The sequence below is a fragment of the Bidens hawaiensis genome, unplaced genomic scaffold (assembly GCF_021521415.1).
Source record: "Bidens hawaiensis isolate Kalapana, Puna unplaced genomic scaffold, B.hawaiensis_p1.1 tig00024820_1, whole genome shotgun sequence".
In the NCBI taxonomy this organism is placed as follows: Eukaryota; Viridiplantae; Streptophyta; class Magnoliopsida; order Asterales; family Asteraceae; genus Bidens; species Bidens hawaiensis.
This window is the reverse complement of record NW_027493931.1, coordinates 222477-242466: the sequence shown is the minus strand read 5'-3', so window position 1 is coordinate 242466 and position 19990 is coordinate 222477. Positions and strand designations below refer to the sequence as shown.

Here is a 19990-nt window from a genome sequence, read left to right as displayed (position 1 = left end):
GTATAAATACATGAAATTAAGGTATAATACATGAAATTATGTACAAAAGCTAGAAATATATGAAAATATGAATTGTTCAGTTCGGTTAATTTCAGTTAATCGATGGTACGAGAAAACCTATATTAACTTCAGCAAGCCAAAGATCTCTAATAAAAGTGGAATTTTCAAGGAGAATACTGAAAACATGAGGTTGCATATGCAAATTATCAATCTCATTCCAATTGTTGGGAAGATCAAGTGAAACCAATTTAGGAAGAAGTGTGATCTGTGAAGGGATATGCCCTGAGAAACTGTTTCCTGACAGGTCAAGTTTTTCCAAATATTGAAGACTGAATATGTTGTTAGATAGGTTTCCTTGCAATCCAGTGGGGCCAAGATTTAGCAATTTTAAAGAAGAATAGATATTCAAATTATTAAAATATGCAAGCGAAAGTTCTTCCATAGCAGTAGACTTTTGAAGCAGATTGATGAAAACATGAGGTTTTAAAATAAGATCAATCCCACTGTTAGAGAGATCAAGGGACACCAATTTATGAAGGTGTGAAATGTCTGCGGGAACTTGACCCGTAAACCCACAAGAAGACATGTTGAGATGTATGAGACTATTAGAAAGCTTGCTTACGTGAGGTGGAAACTGAGAATCAGTAAAATTATTGTAAGCAAGGTTGAGTCTCTGGAGACGAGGAAGGTGAAAAAGAGTCGTGTTAGGGTGGATAGTACCTTGCACCATGCCACAGCTCAGGTCAAGACCGATAGATAACATCGCTGGTGGAGCGGTCAAAAGTGACCCATTCCAATCACAACAATCTGTACTAGTTTTCAGTTAATCATTTTTGGTTTACAATCAGAACCAAGCCAGCCTTCACCTATGTGGTTAAACCAAGACATGTTATCATTGATTGAGGAAAGGTTTTGTTTGAACAGAATCAAAGCATGGGCTTGTTTAACTGAACATCTATGAGTGGTGTTCATAGAAGATGAAGAGGATGAACTGGGAGAGATAAAAATAATAAACGAAACGAAAAAGAAGAGCAGCATTGAATTACTCATTTTCGTTGTTGGTGTGTTTCTAGTGGCTATACATATCCATACTTTGGTACAATCTATATATACACGTCATGGCTATTCGTTTGTGGTGTAGTTCTATTTCTAAGTATAAGTCTTTTGGCTAATAGGCCTCAAACTTCTGTTTCATGTCTTATTATGCAACTACTTTTAATTGCTTGTGGACCAAAACAATAATTCTCAACCAAAGAGTAGCATAATGTTGACTTACCAATAACGTTTCTTTTGGCTTACAAGACTTTGACTTGTCCACATCGTGGCCCTTCTTAGGGTTTTGGCAGTATACCTGCAAACTGCTTTTAGGAAGACGACCAACAAAAACATTGTTTTGCTTAATAAATCGAACTTAGGGTGTACACGTTACAATTGTTTCAATACTGATCATAGACACTAACAATATCATGTTCCGTACCCTATTGATGAAAAGGAATAATATGGATTCGTATAATCAACTTCATGCCTGCATATAGAGAACTAGAACACAACTAAAAAACAAGCAATCTCATATGACATCTCGAAAGTCGAAACACATACACTGTCCAATGAACAGAAAATATATAGATTGATGCCAAAGAAGTTGGATCACTTATTGAATACCTCGATTTAGTATGTCTATATGTTGTTCATCCCCAAAGAATACAAATGTAAAATAATTTCTTTCGTTATCGAGTATAAATGCTAATGATCATTCAGTACTTACTAAAAGCTGTACGGAATTGCAACATCCACAAGGCAACCTGCATTATGAAAAAGCGGGCCTCTAATGAAATCTGCTCAAAGCAGACAAATAGGTAGGTAAAGAGCGAACTCGCATGTGATAACTTTTCCTCAATTAATGCCTCTGAAGAAACTCTTCCAATGATTATGAAAGACTCCACGGATGGTTTTTGTATCTATCAATTAACAATATACAAACCTCACTTCCACACACTTTCAAATTATTATTATTATTATACATGTTCAAAAGACATTTATAAATTTGGTAAAAGAGGAGATACCAAAGCGTTATTTACAGAACGCAAGCAATCATTGGTCTTTTAACATTAGCAGGATAACTCGAGGTAGTTTATGCAAAAGCTCAGTGATTTGAGGGAAATACTGAGAAGCATACATCTGCGAAACAAGACATCAACTGTCAAAATGCAGAAGCCCGAACGATTCAATTGTTAGTTATGAAGGGTGAGTCGGTTCACCTGAAAGTTCTGAGTGATCATTGCCTTGTATGGCAAGATGGTCAACTGCAGGGTCAATGACCCTATTCCAAGGTCTCATTGTAAGGATCCCTGCAAATAATGCATACAGATCCTCTCCTGCACCAAATTTCATGCAATTTTCCTTGATTCCTTTCGCATCAGCCAATACTAAAGCCTGCAAAATCATTCACATGATAAGCTTGTTGATCACTTAGACATGGTAAGAAGATAAAAGATGATTATTAAGATTCAAGAAAAACACCTTCCAGAGGGCAGCATAGTTGGTCCTAGTGGAAACTTCAAGTTGTTTGTACAGACCGTGGTCCAGCGGTACTAATTGCGGCTTTCTTCTTCCCATTTATATGCATACAAAAAAAACATCAAATAAATTTATAACATGGAAAACTTTAGCAAAAAGAACAAATGAAAGTATGACTGTGAAAGACGGTGTATAAAATGGAAAACATCATCTAATTGTAAATATTCGCATTTCTTATATGTTTAAAGTTTAATATATAAAAATCATCTAGGTCTCTTATCATATTTGATCAAAGCTCTGTTTGTATGAGAAATTTGATAAAAATCGAAAGCTTTTAGATTAATAAGCATCGTAAAAATATGTATGATCACAAGTACTAATTGCGGCTTTGTTCGTCCTATATATATACAAAAAAACAAACAAAACATCAAATAAATTTACAAAAATGGAAAACATCAACAAAAAGAACAAATGAAAGCATGAGTGGGAAAGACGATATAAGAAGCAGATTTTGTAATTGTTAGCATTTCTTAAATTTTTAATATATAAGAATCATCCATGTCCTATCAAATTGGATCAAAGCTATGTATGTATAAGAAACGAGATAAAAATCGGGAAGCTTTTGGATTAAAAAACATGGTATAAAAACATATAATTCAGATAGTGTCGTTTACAGTTAGATGTCATACCAAAAATGCCACTTTTGTGGGAAGGCAGTGTCCGAACTAGCAAGTTGGCAGCATGTGGGTTATCCATGTTTAAACATCATCTCAGCAAATGTTTTACTCACCTGTATTGTCAAAAATTAATAACATACGAAGCAAAAAAAGAAATAATGGCAATTTACTATCTAGAAAGAAAGAACTTACTAGCCTTGCGATGTCATGTGGGTTGAGTCCAAGTTTTTGAATGCTCTTCAAATCATTGACTTGTGGGCCTTCCACAAACTCCATGGTCAGCAGGTGCATAAACATACTCTGCAATATGAGGAGATAACCTTCGAAAATTATCCATACATTTTATGCTGTTGTTGGCCTCATTTAAGAAATCTAGTTCCTGATATCCATCATTGTAACTTTATTAACAATATATTTTTAAATACATAATGCCACCTTACATTTGTTCATCCAGTTTTTGGTGTTTATAATGTAGCAGGATATCATAACAATTTGAGAAGCAGGTCAAAGTCAAAGATTAGCCTCTAACCTTAGGTAGACTCTCGTGTACTTCATCTATCAACCACCTATATTCAAACCAAACACAACTGTGGTTATTGCAAAATATCTCCATTTGCAAACGCACTCATAAAATAATAACAGCTAATGATATAAACCTGTAATCAAATGAGGGAAAGATCCAATGCAGAGTATTAACAATCAATTCCACTGTCGCATAATCTGCAGCTGCGGTATCTGTCATGTGCATATGTTGTACCTGCAAAAAGAATAATTATCAAATAAAAATAACTCACATCAAGTCTTGTACAAATAATCAAAATAAGATGGAAATTAATGGTAACAATTTGAAACCTTGACAGCCACTTTTTGTCCGTGATGAGTTTTGGCAACATGAACCTGAGCAAGGGAAGCACTTGCAATAGGAACAGGATCAAACTCCTTAAAGATCTGTGTACACAAACATTTAACTCACTTTTAAGACATGAAAGATATAATCAGAATAATATAGATATATACTTCTCATATGCATACTTCTTCAGGTGGGCCACCGAGCTCTTTCTTGACAACCTGGCACACTTGATCATATGAAGATGTCGGGCATCGATTCAACATAGACTCCCTCAATGTATTGATGTATTCTTGAGGTACCAAATATTCCTATATCAGAAAATATCATCTAGCTCAACCATAAATCCAATCTTTATAAAAGAAACTGATTTCCAAGATCCACAAATATATCTTACCAATTGGCCAATATGTTGATCTACGTGCACTCCTGGTGTGGACCTCATGTTTAACTTTTGTCCTCTCAATGCTATCTTCTAGCAGTCCCAATAGAGAATACTGATAATCTAAAAAGATAGTAGAATTCATTAGTTCTGTATGAAAAATAGCTTCATTACAACCTAACTACAGGTGTGCATGAAACTGAAAAAACCGAACCTAAACAAAAGGCGTGTCTTGAGTAGCAACATGTGTTTATACCATTTGCATTTAATACTTTTGGTTTCCTCACGCCTTAACTACATAGCCGAGTCCACTGGTCATTAATAGTAATGTTATGACCCCAATATCTATGTTATTAATTGAAATTTGTTTAATGTAAATTAGAAAAACAAATCTACAAGAATACGAAATTTAGACTTTCAAAACATATTAGGATTCATGTAATAAAAAATGAGGAACGAAAATAATTACGGTTTTAAAATTCAATGGCTACTTTACTAGTGCCAAAATATAGTACCGATTTAATACAAATAACTTTTGGAGTAAAGAAAATTGAATACAGCTATAAATCAAACTATTATTGATGATATATGAACCCTTTGGAATATTACACTATTCTTCTTCTAGTTTCAGAGTATGCACTTATGTTGTTCGGTGAAATGCCTGAATGGCTTACGCCAAAAATAGATCAAGTATTGGTAGAGAATTTTAAAGGAACTGATTATCAAGGTAGAAACCAAAAATATAACATTAATGATGCTGAACCTCTGGTGATCAAACATAAGAAAACAGGGCAATAATGTTGCTTGGTTGAAGATGTGAATCTAGAAACAACACTAATTAATAGCTCATAAGAATCTCGATCCAAAACAAATATGAGATGACCTGTAGTGCTTAGCAAGTCAAAGAATAAACAGTGGCTGCTTCCTTAAATATGTTGAATTTGGTGTTTTTATCGCAGCTGGAAATATATTGTTCGAGTATGTTGTAGTCGGAGCCAGCGTGTCTCGTTCATGGAACCAAACACTAAGCGAGTTTCCTGTTAATATTCCATCCATGGGAAAGGGGTTGACTACTTGGACCTGATAACCGTCGTTGTATCTGGCCTCATTTGTATATTTGCATCATTCAGCATGAAAGGATCATCATGGCTTAATTCAATTGAAACCATAATCCATATTGGTGTCCTGCTTTTATAATGAAGTTGGAGCTGTTGATCATAATGAAGTTGAAAGAGGAAATGATGGAGAAAGTGTGGCTGCAACTTCTGAACCTGTAAAACTCAATACAATAACTAGTCGCACCTGATTTTTGTTTAATTTGGTAAACTTATGAAAAATGTGAAATGCAAACTTTAAAGAAACAGATTCCTTTTCTGATGTACATGTTTGAATCATGTGCTATTATTCTGCATAAGCAATTGCGCTGAACCACTTTTGTTTGAAAATACAAAAAATACACATGAAACTCTGCTAATTTCATGATAAATGTGCGAATAACAACAATAAAGTTAGATCAATTACTATTAGGAAAAAGATATTGACTATCGATCACAATTTTGAGACTTTGTAATACAAAATTAAAACAAATACTCAAAATATAACATATTTTAATCAGAAGGTCCTCTACAACTGCATGATTCAAAAGGGTCCAGCTGCACCCCAGACTTCTTTACCTGCATCAAATTTAAAAAAGAAAGAAAAGAAAAAAAAATGAAAGAAAACAGAGTTACGAGTTTTGCAAAATTTGGAGAATAGAAAAACATATGAAACACGCACCATTCATGAACTAATTTTGTCATCTTCTTTTATTTTGCCTCTTCAAGATCACATAGTTTGCTTCATCAACAATTGCATTGACCCATTTTGGTTTTCCTGTTGATAACATTAGATATCCCAACAGTAATCCAAGTAAGGTTCCACATCCATATCCCATCACCACCACTTTCCATGTAAATCCACTATCCAGATCTTCATCTCTATCTCTATCACCTTCAAGTTGTGGTTCATGCATATGCTCACTGCATTTATTGGGCAACTGTTGCCCACAAAGTTTTGGGTTCCCTCCAAATGATTTCCCTTCAAATGTGTTGAACTGTTTTCCTTGTGGAATGGGGCCCATGAGATGGTTTGGGACAAATTTAAGAACTCAAGAGATGTCAACTCAGCAAGGCTTTGTGGGATCTCTCCGGTGAGTTGGTTCAGTGATAGGTCTAACGATTCAATTTGTGAAATATTTCCAAGGGCCTGTGGGATTCGGCCTGTTAGGCTGTTGTGGGACAGATTGAGCACTTTCAAAGAGTTTAGATTTCCAATGATGTTTGGAATCTCCCCTTCAAATTTATTGTTTGATAGATCAATAATCGTATACTCATCTAAAAGCCGCAGGAAATGTTGATCCACTCCTTTCATTGCAATAGTGATAGAGTAATACTCGTCACCTATGTATAAATATTCTGGTCGTGTGTTCTTTATTACCACATTCTTCATGGCATTGAAATTATGAAAAACTTCTATAGGGAGTTGGCCTACAAATCCATTATGAGATAAGTCAAGAACTCGTAGACTTGGAAATGGGAATTTAATCATGGAAGAGGTTACAATGCCACCATGAACATTGTTTGATCTGAGGATAAGAACCTCTAAGTTGGGAAGATCTCCTAACCAGCCAGGAAATGTGTCATTTATATGATTGTTTCCCAAATCAATTACTATCAATCTTTTACTTTTGTTTAAAGAAGTTGGCACCTTTCCTTCTAACTGATTTCCGTTCAAAAAATACCCTTTTAATTGGCCCCAATCCTTGTATACATTTGGAATGATGCATGTTATCGAGTTATTTGAAAGATCCAAAAGTTCCAACTGATTTCCTCCAATCTCCCCTACCCAATCAGGAATGTGACCCTGAAGATCATTGTCAGATAAATCCAAGTATCTAAGAGTTGTCATAAATCGAATGGATACTAGAAACACCTTTAGACTACAAGAGGATAAACTTAAGATCCTAAAATAAGGATTTACATAATGATTAGCATTATTGGTGGTAACAGATATGCCACTGTATGACAGAATGAGGGTGTGAAGGTTTATGAGGCTTGATAACGATGTATCCAAATTCCATTCACCTCTAAATTTATTATACGAAAGGTCTATGATGGTAAGGTTGGTAAGCCGTTGAAATGTATGCCGGATGGGACCACTATCAGGCACTTCAATCTGGCCGGTCAATTGATTGTTAGCAACATGTAAACTTTCTAAAGATTGAAGAGAAAACAACTCAAGTGGCATATTGCCTAGGAATTTGTTATTATTCAGCCATATATATTTTAAAGCAGGAAAGGTAAACAATGAAGCAGGCAATGCTCCGGAAAGCTTGTTAGATGATAAATAAAGATATTCAAGGTTTCTAAGGTTAGCTATGGATTCGGGAATGGACCCATTCACATCACAATCTGAGATCCTCAAATAAACTAAAGAGTTGAGATGGCTAATTGAAGTGGATATCTCTCCCGATAAGCTTATGTCTGACAGATCTAACCTCGTGAGAGGGGAGTGAGTGATTGTGTTAACCTTGGGAAGTGGACCATAGATATTATTGTTATATGACAAGTCAAGTTCTTCCATAGATTTAAGACTTAAAATGTTATCAGGTAACTTCCCTTGCAAGCCGGTAGAGCTAAGATCAAGTGCTCTTAGATAAGAAGAGATATTAAGATAGGTGGGTAAAACGAAACCAATATTAACATCATCAAGCCAAAGTTCTCTCAAAATTGTGGAATTTTTAAGGAGAACACTGAAAATATGAGGTTGAATATGCAAATTATTAATTCCATTTGAAGAGAGATCAAGTATAACCAGTTTTGGAAGAAGTGTGATCTCTGAAGGGATATGCCCTATGAAACTGTTCCTTGCCAAATCAAGTATTTCCAAAGATTGAAGACTGAATATGTTGTTAGGGAGGCTTCCATGCAATCCAGTGGAGTCAGCTTTAGTGATTTTAAAGAAGAAGATATATTAAGATTACTAGGTAAATCGGTGGAGATATTGAGAAATCTAAGCTTAAGTTCTTCAATAACGGTAGAATTTTGAAGCAGATTGATGAAAGCATGAGGTTCAAGCTTGAAATCCATCCCGTTGTAAGATAGATCAAGAGACACCAATTTATGAAGGCATGATATATCTGCAGGAACTTGACCCGTAAACCCACAACGAGAGATGTTGAGATGTGTGAGACTATTAGAAACCTTGCTTATGTGAGGTGGAAGTTGGGAATCAGTAAGGTTTAGTCTCTGGAGACGAGGGAGGTTAAAAAGAGAGGTGTTAGGGTGGATAGTACCTATCACCATGCCACAACTCAAGTCAAGACTGATAACGTCACCTGTGGACCGGTCACAAGTGACCCCATTCCAATCACAACAATCTAAACTTGTGTTCCAGTTAATCATTTTTGGACTATAACCTGAACCAAGCCGATCTTCACATCTATAGGCATACTCATACATGGTATCATTGATTGAGGAAATGTTTTGTTTAAAAAGAAGCAACGCGAGTGTTTGTTGAACAGAACATTTATGTGTTGTGTTGGTAGAAGATGAAGAGGATGAAGTAGAAGAGATAAAGAAAGAGGAAAGGAAAAAGAAGAGCAACATCGAATTACTCATTTTCTTTGATGGTGTGTTTCTAATTGCTATAGACATTCATCTTGAACAAGAGTTAACATGGAATTATTGTGTAGGACCAATATTCTATATTGTTTTTAGGATTGTATATGTCATTTTAGTTTGCTTTTAGTCGGTGTAGTACGTACTAGGTACGTTTATTTTGTAATTTTATTATGTAAAGTTTGGAGAAATGGGACCATATAAAAGGGCCACTTACCCATTTCTTCACAACTCCAACAACACTTTCACAACTCAAGGAATAAAGTTTCTCTCTCTCCATCGGCTCACTAGTTGAGGTTTTTGGATCACAACCTTGGGTTTTGATATTGAGAAGGAGAAAAGAAAGTGTTCCTACAAAGAAAAATCACAAAATATAAAAACAATCGGGTTCCAAGTTCATAAACATGTCTTGAGAAGTGTTCTTGGTAGTAATCATAAGTTTAAAAAATGTTAGATCTAAAAGAATCGGGTTTGAAGATTGCACAAAAATGAAAAGTTAAAAATTTCACATCGCATATACCTTCAAAGGTTGTTGTACTAACCCTTGACTAGATCTGGCAAATTACATATTGTAAAAATGGAAAGAATTTAAAATAGATGAGGAGATTTTAATCAAAACTACATAGTTTTGATTAGTTTAGGTTACATGGCTAATAGCATCGTAATCACTTTCCCCTTGTATATATTAATATATTTATTACATAGCATCAAATCAAAAAATACATATAATAATCTATAATATTTAAAAAAGGATCAATTGCATATTTTCCCTCTAAAGCATGATTAATTGCATATATACCCACCCAAAAAATTCAATTGCATATTTCCCCATCCTTTAAGTTGGTTCTCATCCTTCAGAGACTACGAGTGTAATAGGAGCATCCGTCGACAAAAGGATCACCCTAATATGATCATCTCATGGCTATTGAGAACGAATCAAATCAGATGGTTCTACTTTCTGACTTGCTCCTACGTAACCAAGATCGAAAAGATTGAAAAAATCAGTCATTCACAACCACTGATGAAGGATTCCTCGAAAAGTTAAGGATTAGTAATCTTTTTTAGAAATCGAATGGATTCGGTCTTATACATACGCGAGGAAGGTAATCAAAAAAGAAAAAAGAGGAGTTCTTCTTTCTTTTATCACTTAGGAGCCGTGTGAGATGAAAGTCTCATGAAAATTTTATACTAACAAAATTGTCCTTTCATAATTGAAAAGACTCTAATTTTGAACCCTTCAAAAAATCCCTTCAAATAAAAAAAATCATAATAGAAATAAAACCTGTAAAATTAAAAAAACTTAAAACACAAAATGTTTATTTATCAACCCTAATTCAAAAAATAATGATAATAACAAAAAAATAATAAAACTTGGTTTAGCCTTTAGGTTTAACTTTTAGGGTTAGTTTTTCTTACTCGAGGGTGGGTTTAGTTTTTTTTTTAGCAGTTGGGAAGGGGGGGGGGGGGGGTAGGTTTTTTTTTTTTATGTGGGCTTTTGGTTGGAAGCGCACCAATGTAATGGTAAAATAGTCATTAGATAAAGTATTTTCAATTAAAATAAATCAAAATGGGTAAATTTGTCAATTTTAGTAACTAGAACTTCAAAAGTATATTTTTTGTGGCACAATAATAATATTGTAGAGTATGGTGTTGGAAATGAGACGACAAAAGAAGGGGACATCTATAGTTTTGGGATTTTGTTGTTAGAGATGATAACCATAAGGAGACCAACAGATCCGATTTTCCAAGGATGATTGAACCTCCATGGCTATGTGAAGATGGCATTGCCTGATCATGTCATGGAAATCATTGAACTGGAGCTTTTGTCATGTATCGATGAAGATCATATGGAAGCTGTGAAGAAAAGCACTCGGTTGCTAATTCAAAAAGTCAGTAGTAACGTGGAATTCTATTGGGTGTATGGTAAGCATGCATGGAATGTCGGGTAACAGGTCAATTAAACTCAATGGCAGTCAAATATAACTTAGCCCGTGAGAGACACAAATAGTATATATGAATGGTTCGAATTCCATGTAACGAACGTATAAAATCCTCTTTAAAAACAAGACCAAGACTTATAGAGATCAACTCAAACAAATGTGATATTCTAATTAATGGTTCCCTATCAAGTTGCATCGCAAGACTTAGATTTCATTGTCAATTCCTAGCAATGTTATTTATAGAAATCCCATGCATCTCAAATCAAGTAAGTAAATCAATGTGTCATAAACAAGATAGAATGTTGTCCATGACATACCTTTCAGTTTTCATTCATGCAATAACACTACTACTGTTATGTCCAGTAACACTCGCCACAAACCATACCGATCAACTTGCACTTCTGGCCATCAAATCAGCCATATCGCATGACCCGCAACATGTTCTCGACCATGGAACACCTCCCTCCATTTCTGCCAATGGGAAGGTGTTACATGTGGTCGTCGGCATTCCAGAGTCACCAGACTGGATCTTGAGTCTAGAGGCATAGTTGGTTCTTTGTCTCCTCATATTGGAAACTTGAGTTTTCTCAGAGAAATTTTTCTTCGAGCTAACGCCTTTTAAGGTGTAATCCCACCTGAAATAGGTAACCTGTTTAGGTTACAGAAGCTAATTCTATCGAACAATTTTTTTGAAGGTGAAGTTCCCGCCAGTTTATCAAATTGCACCAGACTTAAGGATCTTTGGTTTTCTAGCAATAAACTAGTTGGAAAGCTCCCACAACAGCTTAGTTCTCTAGTGAACCTTGTGACCATAAGCTTTCATAAAAATGATTTCACAGGAGAGATACCATCTTTCTTGGCAAATCTCACTTCTCTTGAAACCATATCGGCTGCAGACAATCGTCTTAGTGGACACATTCCACATGGTTTAGGTCTAATGAACAACTTGAAGGAACTTGGTTTTACAAATAACCAACTATATGGTATGATCCCTTCATCGTTATACAATTTAACATCAATAACGGTTCTAAGTTTCACACTTAATCAAATCAGTGGAGAACTACCAAAAGAAATAGGGCTGCAGCTACCTAATCTTGTTTTTTTCCAGATAGGAGGAAACAGTTTTACAGGAACCATTCCGCTCTCATTTTCCAACTGTTCAAACTTGCAACATCTTAGCTTATCTGGAAACAGTTTCACAGGGAAAATTAACATAAATTTTAGTCAGATGCCAAATCTTCGGTTTCTTGGGCTAGATCGAAATGGTTTAGGAAGTTCAAAACCAGATGACTTGAACTTCATTGATTCCTTGGTCCATTGTAGCAATCTTGAAATGTTTCTTGTTCATGATAATAAATTAAGCGGAGTTCTTCCTAGTTCTGTTGGCAATCTCTCAGCTAAAGTCACAATTTCCCCATATACGGAACCTTGCCTTCTGGTATCGGGAATCTTTTGAAGTTAGAGCGATTACTCATGTCATTTAATCAGTTCACAGGCATAATTCCTAGTGAACTTGGTAATCTGCAAAACTTGCAGATTTTACAGCTTGATCACAACAGCTTCACCGGGAAATTTCCAGGTTTTATAGGAAACCTGTCTTTGATATTTGAGCTAAGCTTGTCAAATAATAGATTGCATGGACAAATACAACCAAATATTGGTAACTGCACGAGATTGACGTCGTTGCAACTTTCTGCAAACAATCTTACGGGCTCAATCCCCATGGAGCTGCTTCAGTTATCTTCACTGTCTAGAGTTCTAGATATTTCTGATAATCAGTTAGTTGGAACACTTCCTCAAGACATAGGAAAACTCAAAAGCTTGACAACACTTGATTTGTCTTACAATCATCTAGTTGGCACAATTCCAAACGCCATTGGAAGCTGCGCAAGTCTTGAGAATCTAGACATGAAAGCCAACTCATTTCAAGGTCCAATACCTCTTACAATGAGCACTTTAAGAGGTCTTAGAAACCTAGATCTTTCTAGTAACAACCTTTCCGGACGGATTCCAAGATTTTTGGAGCAGTTAAATCTGTCTTCATTGAATTTGTCATTCAACAACCTTGAGGGGGATGTACCAATCACAGGTATTTTCAAGAACACAAGCGCGTTCTTGATTAATGGGAATAGTATGCTATGTGGAGGCCTTCCTGAACTTGGCCTACCCGAGTGTGCCATGTCAGCAAGATCAAAACAAGGTTCAAATTTGCCACGCGCTATCCTAGTTGTCATCGCGGTTTGCGCACTTCTACTTATAGCAATCGTTTTGTCAATATTGTTTTGTTGGAAACGAAGGAAGACGCAAACACTGCCAACAAGATCTTCATTCATCCAACCATTTTCAAGGGTGTCCTATGGAAGCATACTCAAAGCCACAAATGGGTTCTCCCAACGGAACCTTATCGGTAGTGGGACGTTTAGTGATGTTTATAAAGGCATCCTTGAACCAGATGATAAAATGGTTGCAATCAAGATTCTAAATCTTGAAAATCAGGGAGCTTTAAAGAGTTTTGTAGCAGAATGTGAAGCTTTGAAAAACATAAGACACCGTAATCTTGTAAAGATCATTACTTCATGTTCATCTGTTGATTATCAAGGTAATGATTTTAAAGCCCTTATTTATGAGTTCATGCCAAATGGGAATCTTGAAAGGTGGCTCCATGCAAGTTCAGAACAAGAAACTCCAAGAAGATTAAGCCTTCGTCAACGAGTTACAATTGCAACAGATGTAGCTCATGCAATTCACTACCTCCACCAAGACTGTGAGGTACCCATAATTCACTGTGATTTGAAGCCGAGCAACGTATTACTAGACAATGACATGGTTGCTCACATTGGTGATTTAGGGCTAGCAAAGTTTCTTCCATTAAAACCACACCAAAGCAGTTCAATTGGAATAAGAGGCACAGCTGGATATGCAGCTCCAGGTAACTAATAACTAGAATTTAAAAAGTCGTTTTTTTGTGTAAAGTTTTGTGACATAAATAATTTCATATAATTGTAGAGTATGGTGTTGGAAATGAAATGACAAAACAAGGCGACGTCTATAGTTTTGGGATTTTGTTATTAAAGATGATAACCGGAAGGAAACCAACGGATCCGATATTTCAAGAAGGATTGAACCTCCATGGCTATGTGAAGATGGCATTGCCAGATCATGTCATGGAAGTCATTGAACCGGAGCTTTTGTCATGTATCGATGAAGATCATATGGAAGCCGCAAACATGACCCGTGGTTTAAAGAGATTGGAAGAGTGCATGGTTTTGTTAGCAAGAATTGGGTTGGCTTGCTCCATGGAGTCACCTAAAGAAAGGATGGACACTAGCAACATGGTCCTTGAGCTGCAACGCATTAATGAACTAGTTCAGAATACTTTAAAGGAGCTAGTACGTCATGGGGTGGTGGCGCAGTTGGCTAGCTCGTAGGTCTCATAGCATAATAGTGATCCTGAGGTCTCATAGCATAATAGTGATCCTGAGGTCGAGAGTTCGAGCCTCTCTTACCCCAATTCTTTTTTCTACATAATATTGTAACTTGTAAGATATGTTCTTGAAACATGCAATGAAGCCTTTTTTTATATTAATAATACAAAGAGAATAATTATCACAATCCACATAGGCATGCTTCTTGAAGCAACGGTTAAATTTATGTCTACGGCTGCAAACTAGCCGAGCCACTCGCAAGCTACTTGAGATCGGATGGGAAAAAAGCTTGAAATGTGACGAGCCGCATAGAGCTCATTTTAAACAAAGGTCGTTTAGTTTTCGAGCTCCAGCTTTGTATGGGAAGATTGTTTAGATTTTGTCTTGTCTTAATGAACCTAGTGTATTTTTTTAATTTTAACCCTTTAGACTTTCATGTGTTAATTTCACACTACACACCGAGCTTTGGCTTGTTTCAACAACTGCGCATGAGTTTGAGCCAAACTTAGGCTTGTTTTAGGTTTTTTCAAATTATACAAAAATAATTAAAAAGTTTATAAAATAATAATAAATAACACACAAGCCAAGCTCAAGCTTGAAAAATGACTCACGAGTCAAACTAGAGCATCAGAATAAGAGCTCGAAACGAGCCAACCTCAAGCTCTTGTTGCTCTTGTAAGTAAAAACAAGCTTAGTCGAGTCCGTCGCTCGATTCTTATGCACCCTTCAAACGGAGAATGAAGAAGCCAAGAATTTATGACAATATGTGAGCACAAATCATGTCTAGTTGATTTTTTTTGTATCTTTGATTGACTAATCATATATAGTTGCTTTTGGTTGTGTTTTTCTTAAATTCTTATGTTTGACATTGCTAGTAGAAAAAAATAATGTTTCTAGACAATTTGTTGCAAATATACACAATCTTTTTATAAGCACAAAATATCCAACTTCTTTTCCAAATAATCTTGTTTTGTTATACAAAATCCATGGTTGCTATGAACTACTAAGTCACTTTCATTCGTACACTGTATAGCAATGTGAGATTAGGGGTGGAGTCGTAGTCTAAATTGGTCACCCATGTGAAGCGAATCTATAAAGTTTGAAACTTGAGTAAATGGGTCCCACAATATCGCTTCCCTATGTTGATTTATTTCATTACTGATTCTTCCAATTATTGTCCTACCTACCAATAAAATTCTTAAATATTTTGCCCCAATTTTGACTGTTTTTGTCCGGGCGTGCATGATTTGGTTTCGGTCGGTTTTGGTTAAAACTGAATTAGAAACTGAGACTTCAGTTTTCTATTTTTAATAGGTGTTAAATTTATGGTTTTTTTGGTATCGGTTTTCTGGCACTGGTTCAATTTCAATGTTTTAGTTTTGACATTTGAGTTTGAGATTTTTTGGTTTGAGAAAATCGGCCCAAAATAATAAATTTAGGTCTGCATTTTATTAATTAACACCAATCAATTATTATACAATTTGACTAAAACATTCTGAGTTACATTACTAAATATATATTTAATTATTATAAATTACTTGAAATAAAAAATTAAAAATGAAAATTGATCCAAAATAATAAATTTAGCCTACATGTTATTAATTTAAAAAATGATTAATTATTAGTTTTTGTTTCGGTTCAGTTTACCAATTTAGATTTTCATTTTTTTCGGTTGGTTTTTTTGGTTTCTTGCGCACCATCAATGGTTTTCCTATCATTACATCAACAGATTCATCAATAACTTGGATCAAAACAGGGTAAAAAGATTGATTTAGCTTTGTCATTCACATACAGATAAGTAATCCATGTTTAAAACATTATAAACACGAACACGATCACCTGCCACGAATGCTAGCAGGCGAACGAACACCCTTTTCGCTGTTACTCTCGTCATCAATATTATTATTTTCATCAACCGCGTTGTTACTCACTCATTTCCGAGCTCGCATTGCTGCTTGTTGCAATAGGGGAATCCGATACACTAATCATTCGACTTTGTGTGGGCCCGGGTCTCACACTGTACATAGACGATGCAGGAATTTTCGCCATTAACGGTTTCAAATTACCCGGTAGTGTCCGCCTTATATCCTGTTTATAGTAACATAAATAACAAATTGGTTAAAATTCATATACATTATAAGATTATAACTTATAAGATTAAAATCAAAATGGAACATAAAACATACCATATGTCTCATAGCCATATCTAATGATTTCTTTGAAAGTGATCTTCCAAAACCCGAGCTGTCGGGTGACGATGATTTCCCAGATAAATTACTATTCGGTGAGTGTTTGTCATCTTGCTTCGGCGGGGCCAGCTTTCGCATATTTACAACACGCTCAACCATTTTAGTCCCGTATAACCCGGGGCTCACGTTATCATTAGCTTTAGCATAGGACCGGATCAATGCAGGGATCGGTACCGAGCTTCCACTCTTGCGGGTCACGCCATTAGGATTAGGAAGCCGACCCCGAGAAGGTGAGCACGATTGCCTTCTCACCCTTCCGCTAGAGAGAGGCTCAATAGACGAAGACCGGCTGCTCGGTGCACCAGCCCGACCTCTGATTGATGAAATGGGTCGGTTTTTTAGTGAAGTTCTTAAATTAGGCGGTGCGTCTAGAGTATATCCCGGCATTTCTTGTGGCTTCCATGGTCTCGGTCTTGTGTTGGGGGAACCAGCCGAGTTTGCGACAGTTGGAGATTTAACCGGCGGGGTTGATGTTTTTGTGACGGTGGATAATGTGGGCGACCTTCGTGGTGGTGTGGGTGCTCGTTGCACGGGTTTGGTTGTGGATAAAGACGGCCGGCTCGTTGGGGTTGAAGATCTTGTGGTGGACCTAGGCGTAGGTGTGGAAGATCTAGCAGGAACCGTTGATTTGGTTGAAGACAAGGCCGGGCGTGAAGCGGGTGTGGGTGTAGAAGATCTTGGTCTACCGGTTGTGATTGTAGTTGAAGTGGGTGTGTTTTTGGTAACCGAGTTTGATGCAGCTCTAGATTGTGTACCTAAAGCTGGCCTGCTTGTTGTAGAAGATCTTGTGCTTGAGCCTGAGCCCAAGCCTAAGCCTGAGCCTGTAGCCCCTGTGGATAATGGTCTACGGAGTCCAGGAGACGCAGCTCGCGGTTTTGATGCTACCGAATTATTCCTACCGGTAGACTCTTGTTGGGTATTTGATAACTATACCAAAAGTAATAATATAAGTATTACTGAAACATTAAAAAAACATACGCAACAAATGTAAACCAAGTAAGGATTAAGGAACCGATTATTGGTCTTACTCTAGATTTTGCTGCACTTGGATTCGAGAGAGATTTATGAGCACCATTTTGGTTCATGACAGTTTTCTGTGATCCCATTTCCAGTGAAGGAAAAAGAGGGGTACCAGGAGGAGTCAAAAGCCTGAAATAGAAACCATATTATATGTACATGTGACCACTAGCTTTAAATTTTAACCCCACCGAACAACTGGAACAAGTTGGATCACAGAACAAAAAATATCAATGCAAGATTTAGTGATTTACCAATCGTAATCATTCTTATCGTCTTCGGAGTTGAGGAATTCGTCCGCACCAGTTTTTCGAGCCGTTGGTGCAGAATGCATATTGAATATTGGAGAGTTTCCTGTTCTTGAGCCTGCAACTTCAAAAATTTGATAATAATATTATTTAGGAGTTAAGGAATATAACTCAAATGTAAAATCTAATGCATAATTATGTAATTTTTGGTAAGGATAAGAAACTAAGAAGTCTGGTGGGTAAGAGAGTCATTTGGAGTATAAACTATAAACCCCACATTTGTTGCTCCTTACAACCGATGTGCAATAAGTCTCATACCTTGCAATCGTTTCAATCTGTAACAAGGCTGAGATTAATACCGAAATAAACAAACCAAATTTTTTAAAAGGTTGAGACTGAATACCGTACCGAATCTATTGGTGCCCTATTTGTATCAGTACGGTACCAGTACTCATTAAATTATGTTCAGTTATATAAGATATAGGTGCTCTATCTTAGCGAAAATACTGACACCAAATTTTTGGAAAAGCAAGTGCCCAATACTTTACTGAATCTATTGTTACCATACCGGTTCAAGGTTTTTTTTCGGTAATAAGGTAGAGTACCCATAGTCCCATACCATATATAAATGAGCACTTTGTAATGAGTTTGGTATCGTACTACTTATACCGGTACCAAACTCGTTACAATATGCTCATTTAGTCATTTATTTATACATATGATATATAATTATATATACTCTACCTTACGAATACATCGATACCGAATTTGGTGAAACCAAATATTTTACCAAGCTATCAGTACGATACCGGTACCGGTTTTCATAACTGTGAAAATAAAGTAAACAATTAAAAAGAGTTTATTAAAATATATACCAAATGATGAATCAAATTCTGACTCATGACTCTGCACAAGAAGAAGATCATGACGTTCCAATTCATGTTTTCTCATTTCCAAAAATAACCCTGGTTCCTCTTCTTTATCCTTCCGAAAACTCTGCGGCTGCCGGTGCTTCACCGGCATTTCCTTCTCCGGTGCCCGGAAGCTCCGATTCATCACCACCCGTAAATATATATAATTTTGTGAAAGTCGAACCTACATCATAGATCTTCTAATGTTGAAAATGAATGTATTTTTACAAAATATTTTGGTTTAATTAGGGAGATGAGGTTTGAAATTAGGTGAGATGAATAAGACAAACGACTAGAGAGAGAGAGGGAGTCAATTTCATTCCAATGTAGCAGACACTAATGTGGTGAGAGAGTGTAGCTTGCGGATTTGTGAATGCAATTGTATGCTATGGTGGGTTGTAACTGTTGGATTGAAAGATGTAACTTTATCTGGATTTGTGTTGTGGGTTTGGGGTTTGGTGGGAAAGATGACTATTATTAAAGGAATGTTAATTGATGTGGCGTTTTTAATTTTGTTTCTTGGTTAGATGTTTCGTAATGACGATAGGAATAATTCGTTTCGTAAACGTTTCGATTGGGTTGTTTTTAGTCCCTTAAGTTTATACATATTGCAAGTATAGTATATGAGGTTGGTAAAGATGTCATATATTTTCTTAAGGAAGTTGAGTTCTTTATTAGGATGGTTGGGTGGGTGTTGTGGGCAACCGCCCAAGGGGCATTAAGCGGCGTTTGTAGGAGAAACAGAGGGGCAGGCGTTCACGCCGAAGACTGCAAATGATGGGAATCCTATCGATAAATAAGAGGTATAATCATCGCGTGACAAGGGTGTGGTGGGTGATGGCCTACGTGGATGGTGGTGGCACCCCCAATGATAATCCACAGCGGATGGTCTTGTGATTAGCATGTGATATATAAATGATATATTTTGTGTAATGCATTTAGTTGTGTGCTTTAAGTTAAATGATATGTTTTTAGTGTAGAGCAACTGCTTGAATATTCAATTTAGAAGAGGTAATAGTATCATACATTATATTTTGATATTATATAATTATGTTGTAGTAATGTTCAACTTAGTAAAAAATAATTATGCACAAATACATAAATCATCTATCGTTCAGA

General features: G+C 36.2%; 4 pseudogenes across 4 annotated transcripts; 1 reads left to right on the top strand and 3 right to left on the bottom strand.

Moving 5' to 3' along the window:
• Positions 1-1692: 1692 nt before the first annotated feature.
• Positions 1693-4568, bottom strand: LOC143570083 (putative ABC1 protein At2g40090; annotated as a pseudogene). The gene is made up of 11 exons (XR_013141861.1): positions 4439-4568; positions 4227-4352; positions 4047-4142; positions 3851-3951; positions 3724-3760; positions 3387-3573; positions 3208-3307; positions 2521-2613; positions 2264-2433; positions 2064-2182; positions 1693-1958 (listed from the first exon to the last, which is right to left on the bottom strand). The product of XR_013141861.1 is annotated as a putative ABC1 protein At2g40090 (transcript).
• A 1476-nt stretch (positions 4569-6044) lies between these two features.
• On the bottom strand, positions 6045-9114 carry LOC143570059 (receptor-like protein Cf-9; annotated as a pseudogene). Its single transcript, XR_013141852.1, has 2 exons — positions 6200-9114; positions 6045-6096 (listed from the first exon to the last, which is right to left on the bottom strand). The product of XR_013141852.1 is annotated as a receptor-like protein Cf-9 (transcript).
• Positions 9115-11299: 2185 nt separating this feature from the next.
• On the top strand, positions 11300-14452 carry LOC143570058 (uncharacterized; annotated as a pseudogene). Its single transcript, XR_013141850.1, has 2 exons — positions 11300-13950; positions 14028-14452. The product of XR_013141850.1 is annotated as an uncharacterized LOC143570058 (transcript).
• Positions 14453-16224: 1772 nt separating this feature from the next.
• LOC143570057 (uncharacterized) lies at positions 16225-18941 on the bottom strand (annotated as a pseudogene). The gene is made up of 5 exons (XR_013141849.1): positions 18836-18941; positions 17967-18078; positions 17724-17844; positions 16633-17622; positions 16225-16534 (listed from the first exon to the last, which is right to left on the bottom strand). The product of XR_013141849.1 is annotated as an uncharacterized LOC143570057 (transcript).
• Positions 18942-19990: the final 1049 nt, after the last annotated feature.